Source organism: Caloenas nicobarica, chromosome 2 (assembly GCF_036013445.1).
Source record: "Caloenas nicobarica isolate bCalNic1 chromosome 2, bCalNic1.hap1, whole genome shotgun sequence".
Classification (NCBI taxonomy): domain Eukaryota; kingdom Metazoa; phylum Chordata; class Aves; order Columbiformes; family Columbidae; genus Caloenas; species Caloenas nicobarica.
This window is the reverse complement of record NC_088246.1, coordinates 45,954,695-45,977,543: the sequence shown is the minus strand read 5'-3', so window position 1 is coordinate 45,977,543 and position 22,849 is coordinate 45,954,695. Positions and strand designations below refer to the sequence as shown.

Genomic DNA, 22,849 nt, shown 5'->3' with positions numbered 1-22,849 from the left:
AGATCAAGACTGACAACTCACCTTCTCCCATAGCTAACAAAAGAACATCTCAAAAGTTCTTTTAGTTACCTGCGGGCCTGGAAGACCAGGGTCTCCTGGGTAACCTGCATCCCCCAGGTCTCCTTGCTCACCCTGCCAAAAAAGAAACCAAAAATAACCCCAACAACCAGACCAAACAAATTAACACCGGTCATATGTACATCAACAGACAATTTAATATGTGCACAGAGTATCAATTGATAGAATGTTTTTCAATGCTCCCAAACAGCTTTCAAGCACCTTCAAATTCCTGTTGAAGAAAACTCAAAAGGCAAAAGAGTTGCATAGCTTTTTTTGTTGTTTAGGGTGTGAGATGATTATAAAATCTGCAGCACAAGAGGTCAGTTCGATCAACTACTTCTACATTTACTTTGCATTTTGCGAAGTGCTTTTTGCACCACGGTCTCAGTAAGTTTCCTGCATTACCCTTGTCCACTGCAGAAACCATGAGAAGTCAAAGCCAAGGCCACATGGGCACATCCTCTTCACCCTTATCCATGGAAAACTACTCTGAGGGGGAACCATGACTTCACAATTCATCCTAGAATTAGATGTCTTTATACTCCTCATCTTTCACTCTGGTTACTCAGTAAGGCCAGTCAAATCTTCCTGGATGATGGGAAAAAATAAAACAAAACAAAACCCCCCAAAAACGCAAAAGTCCTCAAACATGTACTATTCCAGCTCCCATTTACATAAAGCTGTCATGTGAGGATGAGTCAGTTTAACTGAGTAAAATGGTGATAATTAGCACCACGATATTCCAGGACTTGAAGATCTCTTTTCACAGGAGAAATTACAAACATATGTCTGAAGAATCTCAGCAAACAGATGGTTCTGGAAAGAATCTCCTGAGGAAAAGTGCATTCAAAAGGCTGAACTTCTGAACTCCCATTTTCTGCTACATGAATGAAATTAAAGATAAAAATAGAAAAAAAGCATTTCAGCTAGTTTATTACCACACTGTAACACGGAATATCAATTCGTAGACTGATGCTAGGCTTATGACAGATGTAAAAAAATCAAATAGATTTCCACAAAAATCACTTTGACTACAATGAAAACAGACAAATTCCTTAGGCACGTTCTACTAGAATCCAAAACCAATAGAAAGTTTTCAGCTACTTAAATTAACTTTGAATCAAACTCAGAGGAGTTATTTTTTTCTTTTCTTCTCTCTCATGCCTTTCTTTAGTTTATTCTACTTTCCATCTTACTATTTTGCTTTGCTTTCGGATTACTTCTTGTCCATGACAAACTCCTCTCTGAGGCTACATCACACCTGCCGCTCCTTCTGCCCACTGACTAGTTCTGATGTTAAGAATGGCTAGCTGTGCTTCTTTATTTTTTTTTTTAACTGTTTCAGAAAGTTTCCCTTTTATCACAAAAAGCAGCAGATATTTTGAACGAGAAGCACCAGGAAATTGTCCTTTTCAGGATATGGTGAAAAGTGGTGTGTTCATGCTGACTGTAAGGGAAGTTAACAACTTTGTTGACGAGGCCATTAGTTCAGTGACTTCTACCAAGAGCTAAACCTGCTACAAGTCCTTAGGCATTAGCTAGGTGAATTCTGGCTCACTGCCTGTAATTTGATTATTTGTCCCTGAGTATGTCACTACCAATATTTATCTTCATCTGAAAGCAGGATTAATTTCCATTCTGTTCTATTTCAGCACAAAACATTCCTCTACCAGGAGAACTGGCCATATCATATCTCCTTACAGAGTCAGATCCTGTGGTCCACAGAAGTGCCCTTGAAGATCTTGCAAACATTAAGACTACACATCTCTGCTCCCAGGCCCAGGGACACCAGGAAGGCTGTACAGAGAAGTTCTCACATCTTGTGCTGTGCTCTGTGGCAGCTTTGCAGTTCCCTGCCATGCAAGAGATCTTGGTGGGAGGACACAACACCCAAAATCTCATCCAAGGATGGATGCCAGTGTCAACTTGCAGGGTTTACTATTCCATCTAGTTCCTCCAGGAGACGCAGAAGACAGATGAAGGTAATTCTCTTTGCCATTTGCTTTTTACAGCTCTTCAATGAACAGGTTATTTACATAAGCTGTGCTCTGAACATGAGCTGGGGCCTAGCTTTTGATGACTACTGACCAATGCAAAGTTTTTTGTTATACTATTAGAACTCAAAGCTGGTCATCAAGTAATTAAATGAAAACAGTCTGGAAGTTCTCTGTTGCTGTGAAGTTCAGTCATCTCCCTCCTTCCTACCATATTACAAAAGGGTGGCCTCATCACTGGGGGAGTGGCCCCCATGGAGATGAAGAAGATTGTCTCAAAAGGTTCAACTAATTCTGCACTCTATGATTTTACTACACAAGTTGAACATTTTTATTTGCTAACCACAGAGTTCTTGTGCTTGTTAGTTTGTATTTTATACCCTGGGACAAACAACTTTTCTTTTCCAAGAACATTATCTAAAACTTCATTTAAGAGAAGAGAATTTACAAATTACATCTCAAGAAAGTTTCCTTTCATTCTGGCTCCCTGGAGTATAGGTCTAGGAAAACCAGGGCTACCACCTAACAATGACACGAGAGAATTTTCCACCAGAGGATGTTCCTGGAACGATCAATCAGCACACACTGGAGTTGACTAGGGCTTTTTGCTGCAAGAATGCAGCCTGACTACTCATTCTCAGCATCTTTAGCAATATTCTCTTGTCTATTTACATTCCTGCATTTGCATTAATAATAAAAGTAGCTGTCCTTTTATTTCAATGAAATTTCCTTTCCAATTCTAAATCCTTCAAGTCAGGAGGGCCTCTAGTACATCCACCTGAGATCCAAAGGCTGCCTTGGCTTGAAATAGACTTTTGATTGTTAAACACTTGTGTCTGGGATCACACTGAAATTTCTCCCTTAAGAGCAAATGCTCAGGCTGGACATGTAGCTGCATATCTAACAGATCAGTAGCAGCAGTGTCAGCCACTCACCTTCATACCTGGGGGGCCTCTTCGACCTGCTGTCCCCTAGGAAGGAGTGACATGAGGGATTACATGCAGAACACTGAGCAAAATGTGAAACAACAGCTTGTAATAGAATACCTTATACATACAATCACAACAAATAGAGCTTATAGAAAGCAAAGATTATTTCTAAAGAAAGGTTTAAGGTACAAACGATAAAAGAGTGGATTGGGAACAGAAATTCCTACACAAGTAAGCCTTATGAAAAGAAAAAAAAAAGGCTTTAGACCCTTAGTGAGTGCAGAGGGAAGACACCTCAACAAAATTCTGGGAAACGTATCCCCAGTCAGCTGCCCCTTGGTTTAAATAACAGCCCTCTTCTCTGCCTCTGAGCTAAGAGGTCTGCACCACTTTCCGCTGCACACTGCTCAGCAGCACTAGTGAATGTTACTGTTAAACTTCACATCATTAGGGGCCTTTAGCGTGTTTCAGCAGCCTGACTGAGGACCAATCATCATTCCAGACTCTGGCATTAGGTACCTTTCTGACAGACTAGAAGAGGTGTCTTCATAAATTCCAGTCTCTAATAGATAAAAAAGAGCAGCTCACCTGCCAGTGAGTTTATATATAGGCTTGAACAGGCATACAGAACTTGCAGTCATGAGGAGGAAGAAGGGATAGATTTATCTATGGTGAAATTATGAAGCAATTAAGGCTCATAGAAAAGGTTGCATGGAGTTTACGGCCTGTGACTTCACATGAATCAGATCTGAAATCAAAGTGACAGCAAATTCCTGATTTTAAAAAACACAAAACACATTGCAATACACATAAGACTCTAAATTTGAAGACAATGTGTTTCATTATGAAAATTTTAGAAGATTTTTGTTCCCTCTCGTTGCAGCACTTAAGTGTGGGATAAAAGAAAGAAAAGTTGGTTTTCTCAATGGCAACCCCATTGTATCTTGTATCAGTTAGTTCCACTCTGTATTGATTACTATTCTTACATCAGGGCCAGCATCACCCTGCTCTCCTTGGAGTCCATGTGGTCCTGGGTCTCCCTGCAAAACAAAGTAATGAACAAGCTCCTTTAAACAGTCTGTCTTTTTCTTGTACTTACAAATTCTTCTTTATATGTTCCTTCTTTGTTTCTATTAAGTAACTTCATTGCAATTAGCTGTATCATGCTAAATGATTCATATTTCCTGAAATCATTTACAATCAAAAATTATAAACCAGAGGTATCAGGCTTGCTTTGAATTTCCAATACCTGTTACTAACAGCTGATACTTGGTCAAGGCTTTTGTGAAATCATTTTCGTTTACTTCAGCCTTTCACTTTTACTTCTTGAGAAAGTTTGATGAGGTTTGTTTCCAAAAAGTCAGCAAAACACAATTATTCTCTGAAAAGTGTCCTTCATGGTTTTTCTACTGTTTTCAGCACACTCTGCAAAGGCATATATGCATACACATGTATCTGAACATGTGCACACAACCCAACTTGTTCAGACAGAATCCAGCTTCTAAAACAGTGGATTTTTCTCACATGTTGCTAGTTCTCAACCTCAAGCTTTCATCCACCATCACTTATATACTACTGTCCAACTACTTATCAACTTTGCTTATTCTTTCCAAAATGTGACAGTAAAATGAGCTGTGCTTTTTGTTATGTTTCTTTTCTTGGAGTATTGCTCAAACACCTCTTAAAAATTCAGACATCACCACATAAGCGCACATCCCAGCTTTTATATTTCAGATACAGGTCAAAATGGAGTTTAACCACCACCCTGAGGAAACAGCAGTTCCATAGTAAAATGAGTAAAGCCTTTTGATACCCAATGTATTTTTTCCCGGCAACCTGTTACTAGAAGCCTCTCAGGTTGGTAATGTAAATTTGTGGTAAAATAATATATTTACACTAAATCTATATTTTGCCTTAGCTCTATACTATGAGAATATTTCCACAGTATTTGTTAAAGTTTTAAACTTTTTTTTACAGTACCAAGTACTTCTCAAAAGCTTTCTGTGTTGCAAACATACACTAAAGGCAAAATACAAAGTAAAAGAGCTGCTTAGTCACTGCACAGCCAATAGAACTTAGCAATTACGCAAATCCTCTCTCCATAATATAGAACGACCTGCTTACCTGCTGGGCTTGGTTTCCCTTTTCACCTTTAGGACCAGGAACATTACTGTTAGTCCCAGGATCTCCCTTGAAAAGTTAAGCAGAAAGCTCAGCATTTTCAGCAACCACATCTTTATTACTCTGATTACAGAGGCAGGATATGAAATAGGATTAGTGAGATTTGTCATTGCAGCCAACAAGAAATACAAAGGCTATTTTAAATGAAGATGCTTATAAGAACACTATATAGGAAGTTCTGTGAAGTCCACGGGTTTCTTTTGCAAAAAGATGAAAAGTATTACTAATGGGCAACAAATTCAACCCTGAAAATGTGAAGCTGTTCTGGTGGTTTGGGTATAGTTAACTAAGATCATAACTACTTAGTGAGTTCTAGATTGGGTTACATTTAGCCACTTCATGCTAGACACAGGTGAAATCCTGATCTCTCAAAGAGGCAAGTTAACATTACACCTGTGGGAGTTCTGGGGGTGGTTTTGTTGTTGTTTTTGTTTGTTTGTTTGGGGTTTTTTTAGAAGCATTAGAAGACAAGAGTCAACACTATATTTAACTCTTTGGAACAAAGGTCTTTGAAATATGTGTGAGAAGGCTTAAAGTTAGGATACAAGAAGTGTGGTGTCTCCACCAAAATTTTAGTCCTCAGGAACTGCATTTATACAGGGCTCTGGAGCATGCAAGGAAAAAACTATCAGAATCAAGTAGTAGCATGCCTTTGCATCATCATAAATCGCTAACCAAGAGTCAGTGCACAGGGTTTTCAAGTGATCCAGATATTTCTCTGTCATGTGGGAACCACCAGGGAGGACCGAGTAGCTCCAAAAGGAGTTATGTTGCCCATTGTAAAAACAAACACATGAATAAAACAAAAACATGAGGAACAAGGAGATGACCTGAGGTTTAAACATCTGCTTCCAAGCCACATATCAAAACACAGTCCATCTGCATCTAAAGAGTTCAGGACTCCTGGAACATGCCATACTACTTGCAGAGCACTGCATCATCTAGGATTGTGAAAACCTCTTCAAATCACATATACTTCAGGCAGTTCCATCACCAAATGCGAACACAAATCGGAGCAATCTAGCAAAAATGAAGGAATACACTTACATGATCTCCTCTTAGACCAGATTCTCCTCGTTCACCTGGTTCTCCTCTGGGGCCTTTTCTGCCCTAAATTCATAAAAAGAGCACAAGCAATTCAGGTACATGTTAAATAGTATTGTGTTAGAGGAAGGTCAGATAAGAGAACACAGATTTGTCTAAGTCACTGGACCTACACTAATCTACAGCTAGCACCACATCATATTAGAGAACAGGCAGCTATTAAAAACAACTCATGGGCATTACAGATAGCATTACACTAAGATGGAAAGATGTTCCCATAGAATCTAAACATTACTATAAAGGATACTTCACCTGTTCTCCTCTGTTGCCTTTCTCCCCAGAAGGTCCAGGAAATCCATGTTCTCCCTAGACTCACAAAGAGGGAGGAAAGAAGAAAAAAATTAATGGATGTTCTTTCTGATAAATGTGGTTCCCAAATTTTGCCTGGCAGAATCCAACTTCAATCTAAATTTTAAACTCTAAACAAGTAAACACACTATAAACAACAGCATTTCTGTGCTGGTTTAAAGCCCATTCAAAATGAAAAAAAAAATCTGTACTTTTGAATCCTGAGGTAGGTGTATTTAATTGTACCGCACATTTAAAGCAATGATTACCTGCTCTCCATTAGTGCCATCAAATCCACTCTGACCGTGTTCACCCTGTAGCAATAAGCAAAAAAACCCCAACTCTATTAGCATCAGTTCACTTGCTTCTTTGACCAAGGGAAGAAGAGTTCACCATATTTTGGACACTTGAATAAGAACAGTGGTTTTCAATGGCTAGCAAGAATAATTAAGAATAATAATTATAAACAAGAACTAATAATTCAGATATTTAAGGAATTAATAACTTTTAAAACAATTCATAGTTAAGAACACTGAGTAAGAGCAATGGTTACTAAACTACAGATCTTCATCAGGATTTAAGTTCTGCTTTTTCATCTGTTAGTTTCCAAATCTCTTTCCCAACAACAGCACCTTCAAAATCTCTATATATTCCAAACAATAACTACTAGTATCTGATATAACATGCTGATAATCTCATACTTCTGGTGTCAGCCATTATATGTGTTTGTATTGTGCCTTTTTTTTTTTTAAATAGTTGTATACCATGAACAGTGTATTGAAAAGCTAGAAAGAATAACCATGATAAAAACAATTACAGAAGACTGATGGTAGGCTTTAGGACTTATTAAAGAAACTTCATTACTGTTTCAGCAATGTGATGCTTGCTACATAAACAGCAGTCACATTCCCATTCAAACACACACTGCTCTTCTCTTCCCTTTGTCTGCAAAAACAAATGACCATATTGCAACCATTTATAGAAGCCATTTTCTCACAAAACACCCATGCCAACCTTAGGGAGTTTGCGATGTTACCTTGTTGTTCAGATGAAGAGTGAGGCTGTTGAGCAGAGTTATTAACTGTAAGAATCTTATTGCATTTGTGTATGCTCCACAATGTTTCAGACCTGGTCAAATAACACACTCAATTCTTAAAGGATTTTTTAAGTACTTCAACTGCCTTTCTTTACTAGAATAAAAATGGCGGAATTAACTGCAAAGTTTTTATTTCTAGTAAGAAATGAAATTAGCAGAGACCATTACCCTGGAAGCCGAAAGGATGTGCAACAAGTCACTGAAAGTGGCACAAGAGCATGTTGTAAATGCTACTCAAACCAACAGGAGTCTCACCCCGGTAGAGAAGGCTGATACAATCGCTTTGTAGGTTTTGACGCCAAATTGACTTTTAAAACCACCTAGTCAAGGTTTCTGAGGAAAATTTTCATTCATTTGTAACAGTTTTGTATGTACTACCAGAAAAAATAACTGGCTGTATATTTTGATAAGATTAATACGTCACCAACAATAATTTATTGAATAAGTATTCCAGAAAAAATATTGAGCACTAAGCAAGCAATTTTTCCTCACTTATTTCCTACCTCGGAAAACCTGAGCCAAATTCATAGTCTTAAATATTCAGGATTGCATTTTTTCTCCAAATACCTTTGCAGGCTTTGATAAACTGCCTCAGTCTTACTAAGTTAGCAATATTGAATCACATTTTTAATGTGCTGAAAGTTTCATATTTTTAGTTAAAATAAAATTAGTGGATATAATGACACAACATATGAAGAAATTCACATATTAATTGGATTTCAGCAGGGTTTGTGCTCCTGATAAGTCCTACTGTATGATTCAACTTGGACAAATCAAAATTGTCAGCAAGCACTTTCTTCTATAATGAGATGTTTCAGATACTTAAAGGACAAATTACTCCGGGGAACATAGCAGAAAATGGGAAAAGGAAGAACAACACATATGAGAATTCAAAAAGTCAGAGCTGTACTTTAAATAGAGCTGATGTATCAGAAACATTCTCTGAACTTTCTCACATGTAGAGCTGCTCAGGTTTGGAATTTGTATGGAAGAATTCAAATAGTATTGGGTGCTATTTTAATTGCTCTGGCTTGGGAACTAATAATGCCATTACAGATCATTATCTTCAAGGCTCCACATTTTATTGATGAATTGGTTACAATATCTCTTTGATGAACAAGTATGTTTGAAAAGTTAAATAAACAGAGTTGCAAGATTGGCGGATGACAAAAAACAGCTGAAGAGGTCTGGATATTGAAAGTGTCAATAATGATTCAGTGAAAATGCTGTCCAAATCTGCAACAAATATTAGTCACAATCTTTTTTTCCCCATTCTGCTCTGCATCCTCAACCATTACAGTATGAGATTCAGCTACCAGAATTAACATCTTGACAGATTGTTAATATAAATAAATTCCTTTCCTGTCAATTAGACTAAACCAACTATGACTGCAACCATGCTAAAATACAACACAAGGAAGACTGCTGTTTTTTAATAATGTGATACCTAACAGCTCACTTAAATCCATTCTTATACAACCATAGCAAAAGTACATTAAATACTCTCAAGTTTTTACACTGTTTTCCTTCCTTGTTGATATTTTCATCTCAAAAGGCAACATGATTTTAAAAAGGAAGCAGAACACTGTTCTCAAAGAAAATCGATCACACACAAATACACATACCTGACTTCCTCTATAGCCTCTGGCTCCCTGAAATTGAAAACAAACATAGATCAAATTTGGTGAAAGTATTTTTATTGAGCTTGAGGAGCAGGGCGTGATAGCTTGCTGTGCAGAGGCGTGCTGGGCTCAGTATTCATGGTCCCTACTATAAAATCTCCTACTGCCACAGATGGCATTGACCCCTTCCCTGTGGGAAGACAGTACAGCCTTTATTTTCATTCCTGTTCTGTAAAGCTTTACAACTTTACCTAAGGGCAGTCTGGAGAGGGTGGTGGAAAAGCCACTGGGAAGTTGCTGAGCCAGCAAACTCCGTAGTCATTTGACCGTGCTTTGGTTACACAAAGTACCTCTCAAAAGGAGACAGCAAAAATTGTCTGCTACCCTTAGAGCTGGGTCTTGCTGTCCATCCATGCTTCAGGAAGACACAGGGATTTGTCCTCAGTATGGAAAACAGGTTTGTGAGAAACAAAATTAGGAAATGCTTCGAAGTGACATACTTGCCTTATGGCCTCTAGCACCTGGACATCCCCTGTCTCCTTGAGTCCCATTGAAACCAACTGGTCCTCTCTCCCCCTAAGAAACAAAAGAGAATGTTCCAACTCATCCATATAATGATGGGTACTGATTAAGTCATCATATAAGATTAAAGCAAGACATAATTATACCACCATTCATTACACTAAAGACACAAATGGAAGTCACCTGGAAATTTTCATTCTGGCCATAAAAGAACAGTCAGTCACTAGTTTGAGTTGCACCTGATTCTCTGCTCTCACTATCATGCCAGGTTTTAGACTGCACTACCAATCTCTGATTGAAATCTCCGTACTTGAAGGTAGGCCTTTTGGTGGGTTGTTTTTTAACTGAATATTGAAGTCACTTGTAGGCTTCACACAAAGGAGATGGAGAAAGTTTCTGAAAGTGTGCCATGACTTCTTCTCATCTTGCCACAGAAAAGGGGCGAGAATATTCAGAAACAAGTCTTCTGTAATATATCTATTCTAGAAGATTATTCTCGATTCTCAGAAGGTCAAAACCAGAAATTCAATTTCATAGGCAAAAACAAAATCAAAATTGTTTTCACCCTTTCACCACTTCAAAAAAGGCAAGATTTAATATATTTCAAACCAAAATGCTGCGGTGAAAAAAACGGAGGCATCCCATTTCAATGTGTTCAAGACATTTCTTGTTTTAAAACACTCTCAGGGTTTGAATTTTAGCTCCTACTTATATCATGTCATTCATATCTGTGAAAGGATGTGAAAATAGTTCTATTCCTGAGCAACATACATAAGCCATTCTAGAAATTGATTATATGGAATTTCATCCTATTGCTCAGCAAATCAGGCCATGTGAAAAAAAAAATTCCATGGAAACTGCTCCAGTAGTTACAGCCAGTGATTTCCAAAGAAACTGTAAAATCACCATTACAATGCACCTTTTTGATAATCCCATATGACAACCGTCCTTTCCCCTACTGCCTTTCTCTGAATAGAATGTCATAGAATGTTCTCAGTTGGAAGGGACTCACAAGGATCATCGAGTCCAACTCCTGTCCCTGCACAGGACAACCCCACAGTTCACACCATGTGTCTGAGGGCATTGTCCAGTCTCTTCTTGAACACTGTCAGGCTTGGGGCCATGACACCTCCCTGGGGAGCCTGTTCTAGTGCTCTACCACCCTCCACCTTTTCCTCACATCCAACCTAAACCTCCCCTGGCACATCTTCCTGCCATTAATAGACAGTGGGCTTGTGCCAGGCTGACTCACCAAAGGCAAATTCAGGCTGACCAATCTACTGTGAGAACTGTAACTACTCCAACGTGGATTCTGCAGTTATATACAGAGATTAATCCTTGGGTGGTTCTTGGTTTGCAGGATTCTCCCCTGTATTTAGGAGTAATATTCGTGTCATGGGTGAAGTGTTGTAAACCCTGTTCTGTGCTTATGGTGCTAAGGAAATTATATCTTATTAATTGTGGGAGCTGTTTGTTTGTTTCTAGACAGCAAAAGAAGAAGAAATACTCCTACTGGGTTGCACTATGGCTTATACACATTAAGTTCAAGTTATGTCAGGAACAGCACATCACAAAGGGTTTGGAAATTACCAAAACACACTACAAAATTTAGCTTTGTTAGCCAGTCATAAGATATTAATTCATGCTAAGAAGGGAAAGGATGGCAATTTCTGTAAGAACTAACAGCATAGAATCTGGTACAGTCTGTCACAAAAAGTGAGTATATGAGTTGGTCATAAATGTACCACAGAAGATGCTCTTGTGTGAGTCCTTCTAATTCACTCTGTTTCTGCATTAGAAGTTGTTACTGTTAATAACTATGGTGAGGTGCAGATGCACAGAGGATCAAGTCCATTTATTTACCTTCAGATACACATTGCTTAAACACATTTCAGCTTAACAGTCATGAGCACTGAGAGATTAAGTGCAAACAGGTTCAGGCACCAGCCAACATAATCTTCGCAGGAAGGAATAATGTTTACTTACATCCCCACCTTCCTCACCAGGATGGCCAGGAGATCCTCTGTAACCTGTACTTCCCTGAAAAACAGGAACTTAAGAGATAAGTAAAGCTGTTCTCCAAGCACACTGAGTTCATTTCTATCAGATTACTCTGCACATGGAGAGAGAAAACATTTCCTGAAAATTAGATCTCATTATGTTGAGGAGGGCAAGCTTCATCAACTACATTTACACAGACACTGTGAACAGTCCTACATATTCGACATGGCTGTGAAAAAACAAAACAAAACAAACCACAAAACACATCGTCCCCCCCCAATAATGTTCAATATAAAATTTCAGTATGTTACTTCAGGAAACTGCCTGATCGGTTAAAAAAACTCATTGGGATATTTGGTCAAATTAAATCTCTTCCTTAGTGATTTGGAAAAGGAAGCACTACAGTAATGGAATTCTAAGGTGAAATGAAAAATATAAGGAGTTGAAGACTTGTTAGGACAAAGATATTGCAATACGTCACAAAGACTTTTAGGAATACTGCAACTTTGTATTTGAAGTGATGCAAACCTCATACCCTCAGGCAAAAACTTGAACAACTGAAACTACAACAAACAAAATTTCTAGGAACGAAAATGAACAAAAATGAGACATGAATTCATGCTGCAAAAACAATGCTTTTACAAATGTAGGCTGTATAAGCCAGGCATCATATCTGTCTGCAAAACAACCACATCTACATTCTGAACACTTTTGTCTAAGCACATTAATGGAGACATTTAAATAAAGAAGGGAGGTGTAGAAAACCAACAAGAGTAATACAAGAAATCAGTAAATTGCTTTATGAATAAATATTAGAAAACTATACTTTTGCTAAGAGAGAACCAAAAATGCATTTAACTGTAGCTACATAACTGAAGAGTGTGAACTTCAGATATAATTTACTTAGCATTTTACTGGAATAAGTAGAAATAACAGAATAGTAGTCAAATGGAGACAACATAAGCTAAAAACCTTAATAATGAAGTCTACTAGCATGCTGTTGAAGTGGTGATATCCGTAATACTCAAAAGGCTTAAAACAGACAATATAAAATCTTAAAGGAAATAATGTAAATTAGTACTGTATTGGATCAGAAGAAACTTACGGAAGAGGGTATTTTGAATAACCAGAGGCACAAAAGGATAATGCTCACACTTAGTGATGAAGGATTATTTTCTACTCTCAGCTTGTCGTCTGGAAGTTTCTCATTCACAATAGCTAATAAGCCTCTTGGTTAATCAAACAATTTTTAAATCTCTCTCTATTTTCCATTGAATTGGTGAAGGAGAGTGCTCAATGACTTCTATAGGTATGAATGATTTTCATTACAAAACCACTTTTGCAATATGAACATACAGCAAAGAAATGGTCACATTTCATGTTTCTCCTTCATATGCCCTAACAGCAAAGGTCATGGGCACATGCGTGCTCTGAAATACTACAGAAAGTGAAAACACTTCAAAAATAAAGCAATTCTTAAGTAATGTCTATCTTAGCTCTCCTACCTTCCTTCCAGTACTCCCCTGGCCACCAAGATCACCATTTTCTCCAAGGCATTTACAAACAACCTTACAGCATTTCCTTTCTGCAACAGTATCCTGAAAAATAACACGAAACATTTCAATGTATATTAATAATAAAACAAAGACTGATTTTTCCCCCTTTTGTTTATATCACAGAAGGACTTACAAGGTTTCTCTGCAAGATGCTTGTGATCTCTGCAAACCCAACACTCTGAGGTTTTTTGTATCCAAACCCTCTGCCAAACTCTATTTCCCGAAGTTCAGTCAAGTTCTGTGTATTGTCCAGGCCAACTAATAGAAGTGCATCGAGACCTTCAATATAAGCATATATTTAAATTAGTGAATACCTGAACTATATTATTTAACCGACAATATTTAACCAACTGCTATTTAGTGCCCAAGTAGAATTGTAAAACTGTTTTCACCTCCAGAACTCGGAGTTGGACGTCTAACCTCTGGTGCTACACTCATCAGTGAGAGAGGCTGCCCTGAATTGCCCCAGGTGCTGGAGCTGGACTCCAGAAACCAGAACCATCCCAGGCCCTCTGCACCCCTAGGCATGTTTCTGGCATCATCTGCCAAACAGTGACAAGCCATCATGTACGCTGGTTCACATGGAGAAGCAAACGCTCTCTCAGTGACTCCTGAGGAATGCCATATGAACATAGAAAGGTAATGTTATGCGTAAAAGCAGTGGGGGAACAATACATTGGGCCATTGGTAGCAGGAGGCTGGAGCATCAATGCAGTCCTGTAATACCTTTAAAGCGAAGGGAGTCAGCTGCTTTTCTGAGATCTTCCAGTGAGTCATCCAGCCCATCTGAAAATACTAACAGAACCTGTAGGGAAAGGGAGGACTGACAAGTCAATTGAGAAGAGACTAACAGTTAAGTCTTCGCAAAATGTACAGTTTGCACTGAAAACTGGCTATGAGGTAGGTCAAACTGTACTACACTGTGGTAGATCTGAAACGTGCTGGAGAAAGTGCTGAGGAGCAAGGAAAACAGAACACAGAAGTGACTCTTCCATGACCGCAGTCCCATTTGAGGGATTCATCTTGCTTACCAGTTCACAGCATTGCTATTAGTTATATCTGTCATCTTAGAAAGGTGGAAGGTCAGTTCTCTTGTGACTTATACACTGAAGAGCCTTCTCTGATGTCAGAAGAGTTCTCCCATATCTGCAAGTTGAACTGAGAGCAAACAAAAATTTCCCTTTTTGCAAGAGCAGCTCCAGTTGGCTGTCATCTGAGCCACACTTCGAAGCACATCCTCTCTCAGTCCAATTCTACCTCCCTGCAGATGCTTACGTCCCCTTGTCCTTTCCATATATGCAGTGCGCTCCCCTGCTCCACTCTGCCATATTTTTCCTTGTTAAGACATCAAGCTTAGTGCACATAAGGATGCTAATCATGACCCTTTGTATTGGCTACATTCCCACCTTTTCAGGTCAATATAGTTAAGACCCTTTCAGGGCTCAGGAAAGCACCATTTCTTACAGTTCCTCTTCAAGCTACCAGTCTCTTCCCATTTCTCTCCTCACCTTCCCACTTCTAACCAGCAGAAGTCTTCTCAGGCCCCACTCATCCAGTGGATTAGGTTTCCCGGAAAGAGGCTGCACAGGTCAGCTGTCTCCTGCCCCCAACAAGAACGATTTTAAGTCCTCATAAACTCTCTGACCAACAAGTGGACAAGCACAGCTGGAGCTCCTCCCCTTCCATCCTTCTTATTTTACATTCCCTATACAATGCACAGCTTCAAACAGTGCAAACTCTAGAGAAATACTTCTGTTAAGGTGCACTCTTCCACAGGTGAAAAAGGCAAATTAAGGCACTGTCACACCAAACATCCCACTTCTGTGCTAAAGCATCAAGGAGACCAGAATTTAAGAGCAGGCAGAGTTAACTGGTTCTGGTGGTGTAAAGTTCCCAATCATCCAAGATGGAGGCACTGGTGCTGATTCTATGTTTGCTCAAGCAGAGTGTGATGCAGTGGGGAGCTGAACCATGGATGGAAAAACACACCACAGACTGTTAGAAACCACACTGTAGGCCTGGGCTCGATGCATTTTTTGGCAATCCTTTCATTTTAAAAACATGGAGCTGAGAGAAGCGTGGGGTGTTAGTGTGGGCATTATATACGTTTACAAAGCTTTCATTTATATACACCTCTTGTTGGTACACATCTGAGGCTTGTTTTGTCAAAAATGCTGGAATTAGGTCCATCTCTTTTGCTGAAAAACAAACAAATGATAAATAAAAGAAGAAATGCAAATAACAGAGAATCACTATCCCTGATGGTGTTTACAACTAATAATCTTTACAGAATAAGCATGTTATTACTCAGGATCCAAGGGAGATTAAATTATGATTTCATGTGCATTCTAAAGACTTGTGTTTTCAACTTGCACATTATCAGTATCAGAAAGGAATATTAATCCACTGGAAAAGTGCTGAGATATGCAGCACGTTTATTTCTAGTAATAATACATAAGCAGAAAGAAGCCTTGCTTAACTCTAATCTTCAACAGGATCTAACAGAACTGGCAATTAGGAGGAAAAAAAGCACTGCTTTTACTTGTATGTCACACAAGTTCTCTCTACTGAGGCCCCAAAGAAGCAAAACCATATGTGGTAATGTTCCCCGTTCAGAATAAAATTACATTTTAAGAAATCTTTAGGGAATAAAATAGTATTGAATATGCACCAAATTACCACCTACATTGGCAAGCTGTATCTATATAAATGCTGTAAAAAACCAAAATGCCAACTTTCACCTGAAAGCAGGGGAATTTGTAACAATTTTTCGCCACACATCTGTGATAGTGATGGTATGCACCTCGTTATGCCTTAAACAGCTGTTTTTTTGCAGCTACTGGCAGGAGGAAGAGATGAGCGCCGTGGAGAGAGGATGTATCTCTTCCTTGAGGCCTTCCTATTTGCAAAATGAAGGCCTCGTTAACGGTATCTCTTCCTTGAGCCCTCATTAATTGGGCTGGAACAAAGGCAGGGTCATTGAGCAATCACTGACCAGCTAGGGGGAATAATGATTCACCAGCTGCCCCTAGAGGACCAAACAACTCATTTCTCAGACCACCAACCCATTTCTGGAACAATCTCCTTAATTAGTACAAGGAGCGAGCAGAGGGAGGAGATGAGCCACCCTCTCCTATCTCACATGCAAATGAACTAAAGTATAAAAACTCCTCACTTGGAACACTAGTAGTGAAGTTTCATTGTGCCCACCACCAAGAGAACTACAGAGATTATCGCTGGATCAACTGACCTTTGGAGTGGTGAAATCTTACTTTTCTTCTGATACCTTAATCTATCTCTCTCTATCTTTATTCTGGGCACATTAGGGTAATATCATTACAAGTTTTGCTGTTGAAGTCTTGTTAAGTTTTATGATATAGCTACAAACTTTTGCCAAGCCAGTATTCATTGTAATTCCACTGAGTTTTTAGTAAATTTGTGATTTAATTGAAGCTCTCAAGTAATTGTCATTACTCCTGGTTACCGCACAGAGTATTTAAAAGCTAACTCTGCCCTCACCCCACCGACTGGGATGGGACAACATCAGACTACAATTAACATCTTCTAAAAGTTAAAATAAGCTCCATAGAGGGAATTCCTTATGTATTTTGCAAGGGCAAACCTGTCCTCTTTCATAAGGAAGATCTTCCTGCATGGAGATCTTAGTAAGGAATAATATTTAAACAGCTACTACAGGACATGGTCAGTGCTTTACTGAGTCAGTGTCTTAAGAAAAAAACTGCCAGGACAATAACCCTGAAACACTCCAATGAGATTTAACTTTCTTCCACCTAAGTGGAAAGACTCCCCGCATTTACTTCAGAAGAGATCAGATCAAGTCTTATGCTTCTCCCTTCACCTCACTTCAAGATGGAGGAATTAACTGCAGCATCTATGCAGATTTTCTTGATCATAAGATCCCTGAGCAGAACTCAGCTTTGCTACTGGAAACTATTTGACAAGTTAACTACACAAATAAACTTTTGTAAACAAATTTCTTGGATGATGTTTGTGGTGACTTCCGCTTAGAGCTATCATTATGGTGGACAGAGATTCAGGATCAGGATTTAAGAGTTTCTGAAAGAAAACTGTTTCCACTACTCGAAGTACAAAGTACATGGCAGATATAAGGAGGTCTTCTGTAAGAATACTTATGATCATATGTATTAACTGAAATGTTCTGGGCACCATCTCACTGCAAGAGTACTCAGGGAATTGGAACTGGTATATGCAGTCACATGAATGAAAGAACAGGAGCCTCTATATAAAGAAACACTTTTTCACCACGAGGATGACTGAGGACTGTCACAGGTTGCCTAGAGAGGTTGTACAGTTTTCATTCTTAGAGATACTCAAAAGCCATCTGGACATGCTCCTGGACAGCTTACTTTAGTTGACCCTCCTTGAGCAGAGGTGTTGGACACAGTGGTTCCTCAACCATTCTGTCTATTGGACTGACCAATTCCTGAACTACCTTTTTGTCTCCCCGGAGTACTCAGCATCAGACTGTAAACATCAAACTGCATAATTTTTCCAAGATGTACATTCATACCATTAAGTTACCTTCACTTTAGCAGAGGTCACATTGAAGAACTTCTCCTCAAGTGCCTGTAAGAAGTCTGCATTCAGGTAGCTGTTCACAGTGGTCTGTGCATCTAAGAACCTCTGGATGATCTCTTCATTATAGTCTTCAAAATCAGAGTCAAAGATGAATTCTTTGGTCTGTGTGAATACTTGGAACTTGAATCTAATGTTGACTAAAGAGCCAGCATTACAGCTAGTATTTGGCAGTGATTTCATCTGGAGTAAAAGCTTGGGAAGGAATGCTTGCAATTTCTGTTTCAGAAGCAAGGTGGATGCTAGCTGCATGTGCCTTGATATATCAATTGCTATAGAAAGATCTATGTCGCAATCTGAAAAAAGTAGAAGAAACAGGAAACTATAAGCATACACTATTTGTGATCTTTTGTCAGAATCATGGGAGTGGGACAAAATCAAATATTGTAGATTTAGAACCAGAAGTCAGAATGAGTGAGATAGGTTTTCCGTAAATATAAAATACCATCAAGCCCACCAGTTTCACTGGGGCTATGTGAACTTGCAGGTACTAAGGTCTACATTACTGGTCACTGTTCCCCAGCTGCAAAATGTCCTCAAAGGGTCTATTCCTGCAAATGTTTCCATGAGCTTTGCTACCAATGGAGAATGTGCAACAGCTTGATGGTTGGCTGTGCTTTATCGCTTTGTCACCAGACCAGATGATACATGCAAATGTAGAATAATAGGCCAAAGAAACAAACATGAGATAAAGAGGCAGCAGCACTGCCTACATGCAATGTTATAAATCCACTGTGAATAACAGCTGTTGTAAAGTGAGGGCTGCCTCAGTTATGCTTGCACAGCTCCTGATAATAACAGCAAATACTGCAACATGGTTAATTCAACCCCCCTCCCCAACCACCTTGTCCTCATCAAGCAGCTAAACTACTTGACTTGTTTTGTACCTCAATTTCTCGTGTGTCATGCTGAATTTTATTCTGTGCCTCTAGATGTGTTATCATCCATTGCTGTACCTCTGCAAAGATGTCAGAGGCATGCAATTTTATCTGCGAAATAGCTCTCTCCCTAATTTTGTTCCTTTTTTACCCATTGACTCTGAAACACCAAACACAAAGCTGTTTTCCATGTTTGCTAGTTTGGGCTATTTCCTATAAGACCATTATTCCATATAGGCTTCATTAGGGATTTCTGGGTTTTCCCTCATATAAAAGATGAATGTGTTTAGCTCTTTAACCAAATAAATCCAGAAATCCAGAAATAATTTCACCTCTGAGTGGCCATCATTATGTTTCAGTATTTTCACTTGCAGCACAAACTGCCCCCTAGAGGGTATGACTTGCTGGTAAGCAGCATGAAAATCTTTCCGTGTTAAAAGATCACATTGGATGAGTTTTTATGGCTAAAACAGCCAACACTCAAGCCTCAGAGCAACATAAGAAATCTATACAGGTTTTTTGTTTAGTCAACAAGAAAAAATCTCTCTTAAACAATTAAAGATATCTATATACACATATGTCTACACATACCCCACAGTCACGCCCCTCAGCCAGGTTGTGAGGTTGTAGATCTGATTTCAAGATTCACAGAACACCTGTGATGCAAAGGTCATCAGCAGTTCAGCTAACAGCATTTTTCTAATTGTGAGGGATGTTTCCGATTAAACATTTCCATGAACAACAAGATTTATTCGATATTTCTTCCAGTATGTGTTCATGTCCAGCACACACAGAATATGTTTTCACAATGAGATGTTTCTGAGATCTGCGTCTTTTCAACCACATAATTTGAAGGGAGTGCAAAGGGTAACCATGGACTCAGCATTATAGCCCTGACAATCGGCCAGACACATTGCATAGCTCTTAAAAAACATTCCCTGCCAACTCCTCCGTATAGCAGCAATAACACCAAAATGGCAGTAAATTATTCACTGTAGTGCTACTGTGTTCTGCATGAGAATATGTAAAACAGCTTCTGGTAGGTACTCTATACTCTTTTGATAATCTGTATTTATTTGCAGGAGTGAACACCTCTGTGTAGCTAAGCTCTTTTTCTAATCACCTTGTTCTCCCACATACATCCACTTTGTTAAACTACCCCACCTTACTGCTGCAAAGGTATATTTTTACCCTGTTGGCTTATAAAATCACAGAACAGTTTGTGTTGGAAGGGAACTTGAAGACCACCCAGTTCCAAACCCCTGCCATGGGCAGGGACACCTTCCACTAGACCAAGTTGCTCAAAGCCCCATTCAGCCTGGCCAAGAACACTTCCAGGGATGGGGCATCCACAACTTCTCGGGGCAATCTGTTCCAGTGCCTCACCACCCCACTGGGGAAGAATTTCTTCCTTTAAAGCCATTGCATCTTGCCCGATCACCACATGCCCTTGTAAAAAATACCTTGAATGCAGTTTTTTAAATCTGAAAAATCTGGCAGTTTAAGAGACAGTGACAGGAGAAAGTGGAATTAACAGATTTATTACAGAAAAGAAGGTCAGCAAATATAGGAAAACAGATGACAGTATAAGATAAAACAGGCTTCACAAGAAGTTAGTTTTTGTTGTATGAGACAAATATATGCAGAACTTAGCAATAAATACATGCATCGGTGCGATCAAAGTCAATATGCTTTCCTTAACTTCTCTCTCTCTAAACAAGTGTGCCTGTATATACGTTTACCGCAGTAACTCCTGTTAAATCTACCTGTTCTCTGGCCATGAAACACCAGGAGGTGCTACTGCACTAGCCACAGTCACACTGTTGTTCTTTGGCAGCGGACTCCAGTTCCACAGCAGCCTCCTCTCTCTGCTTTCAGGCCATGCCTTTTCAGATGGAGGTTTGCTCAGCTTTTGGTGGAAAAAACAGGGGGTGGGGGTGCAGAGCTCATAATGAAACAAGCCCAGCTATTCTCCTCTCTGAAAAGCACCTGAGCAGATATAATTTACGTGGACAGTAGCTTCTGGCTTTAGGAGGCAAGGCTCAGCTCTTTGTTTTCGCTCCCAACACCTCACAAACACCAACCAGTTCTGCTGTGTTTAAGAGCTCAGGAGCCCAAGGTGCAGGAGAGGCAAAGTTTTTTGTTCAGCCATTGTTATGAAAAGCCTTAGACAAGCAGTGTGGTCACCCCAGTGTTCCTTTCACACAGTAAGTTTCTGGTCACTAAGGGAATGAAACCTAGAGAACTGGGTACAACCAGTTTTATGGCATAACAAAGATAACAAAGAGCATGTATCCAACACATGTAAAAACATCACCTATAAGGTGAAGACACAAGGAAGATAACACGGAGCTTTAAAGTACAGCCACAGTCCCTGTAAGGACGGGCACAGAGAGAACTGCTCCAGCAATTGTCTCTTCCTGCTATCCCCAATCAATGCCATCCACTTAAAACACAGATCTCCCTTACCTTCAGCAGAGGAAGTGCTCTGCCTTTTCATTTGTCATTCACCACATTTTTCTTTTTGCAACTTAACAAACACATCTACAGTATTATAACTGGCAAGAATATGTAATTTTAAAGAGAAGTTGTTTATGTTTTCTGCTTCAGTCTTCCCACATGACAAGGTGACTGATACCGCAGCATGAAGTCGGAATAAACTCAGATACAAAACCAGCCTCTGGAATCTGATAAAAGTTGCTACATTCATCAAAGCCAATACTGAACCTTTATTTTCTCTGGAGTTGGGAGCCCCTCAGGCTGTGTGGCGTCCAAGCTACCACTGCCATCACGAAGATGTAGTAAGAGACAGCACGTTCTGTTTCTTATATAGGGAAAGCTTTTGGGTAGCATCTCAGCTTACTGTGGATTTGCTGCTCACATCTTTCCAATACCTCCCACATACACAACGATGGATTTTCTCACAGCCCCTCTCCATAGTGCCTCTGTGAGACTTAAGTTTTGTCAACAGTTGCTGCTGACAGTCCCACTGAAGCAACATGGGTCAGCTGTAGATGACAAAGCTAGGTTTTTGGAAGGCTCTTTTATAAATATCACTGAAATGTCTGTTTCTCTCTTTTGATTAGGATACCTTGGGCACATCTGCTCCTTTCAGACACTGAGGAGCTATGGATATGAATGCTAGATGTGAAGCACTGTCTCACTTCAGAAGCTATTTACCATACTAAAGAGTGTAGTGGCTCTTGACTGAAGCCAGGTACAAGTCTAGAAAGTTGCAAGATTGAGTAACCTGAGCAGTATTCTTTGGTAAAACAGTTGCATAGCTGTCCAGCTAGCTCAGGTACTTTCATCAGGAACTGCATGTAGCCATGTGGATATTTGTCATCATGCACCCAACAAAATGTTCAAGTTACCCTGGCTAGGAGGATGTTTGGATTCACAGACCTGATTGACAATACTCCTCTCAATGGTTTTCAGTGCATCAAGGTTTTCCACTGGTAACAATCTCCTTGCAGCACCAGCAACTCAAAGGAATTGATAAGCCCTATGCCAACTGCAAAGACATGGATCCCGCTGCTTCTCTAAGCCATTGCTGCATCCTCCACCCTGTCAGTAGCGTTTCTGTCTATAATCACTACGAGGCCCTTGTAGCCTCCATTGGCAGGCTGAAAAAGGCTTTGGACAAGCTTCAGCCCCTTGCCAGTGAATGCAGAGTACTGCAATTGCTCGATTCTGTTGATCTGTTCCTTTATCATGGTGTCAGTATAGAACTCATTAAGAGAAAGTTTTTCTGAGACTCTTGGCTGTACTGGACTACTCCAACATGTACTTTGTCCCTAGAAATAACAAAGCTGTCCACAACTTCCATCATGAAGGTCTTCAAGACAGAAAAGTTGCTTTTTGGTATGCTTTCTGATTCATCTATCAGGAATACCAGATCTGCCACCTGACTGCAGCAAATGTAGGGAAAAAAAGAGGGGAAAACAAAAACAGGAAAAAAACCAAACCAAACCAAAAACTAGTGTGGAACATAACCTTGG

General features: G+C 39.5%; 1 pseudogene; it reads right to left on the bottom strand.

Moving 5' to 3' along the window:
- LOC135984990 (collagen alpha-4(VI) chain-like) overlaps positions 1-22,849 on the bottom strand; it is a 72,223-nt pseudogene that overhangs the window by 19,449 nt on the left and 29,925 nt on the right.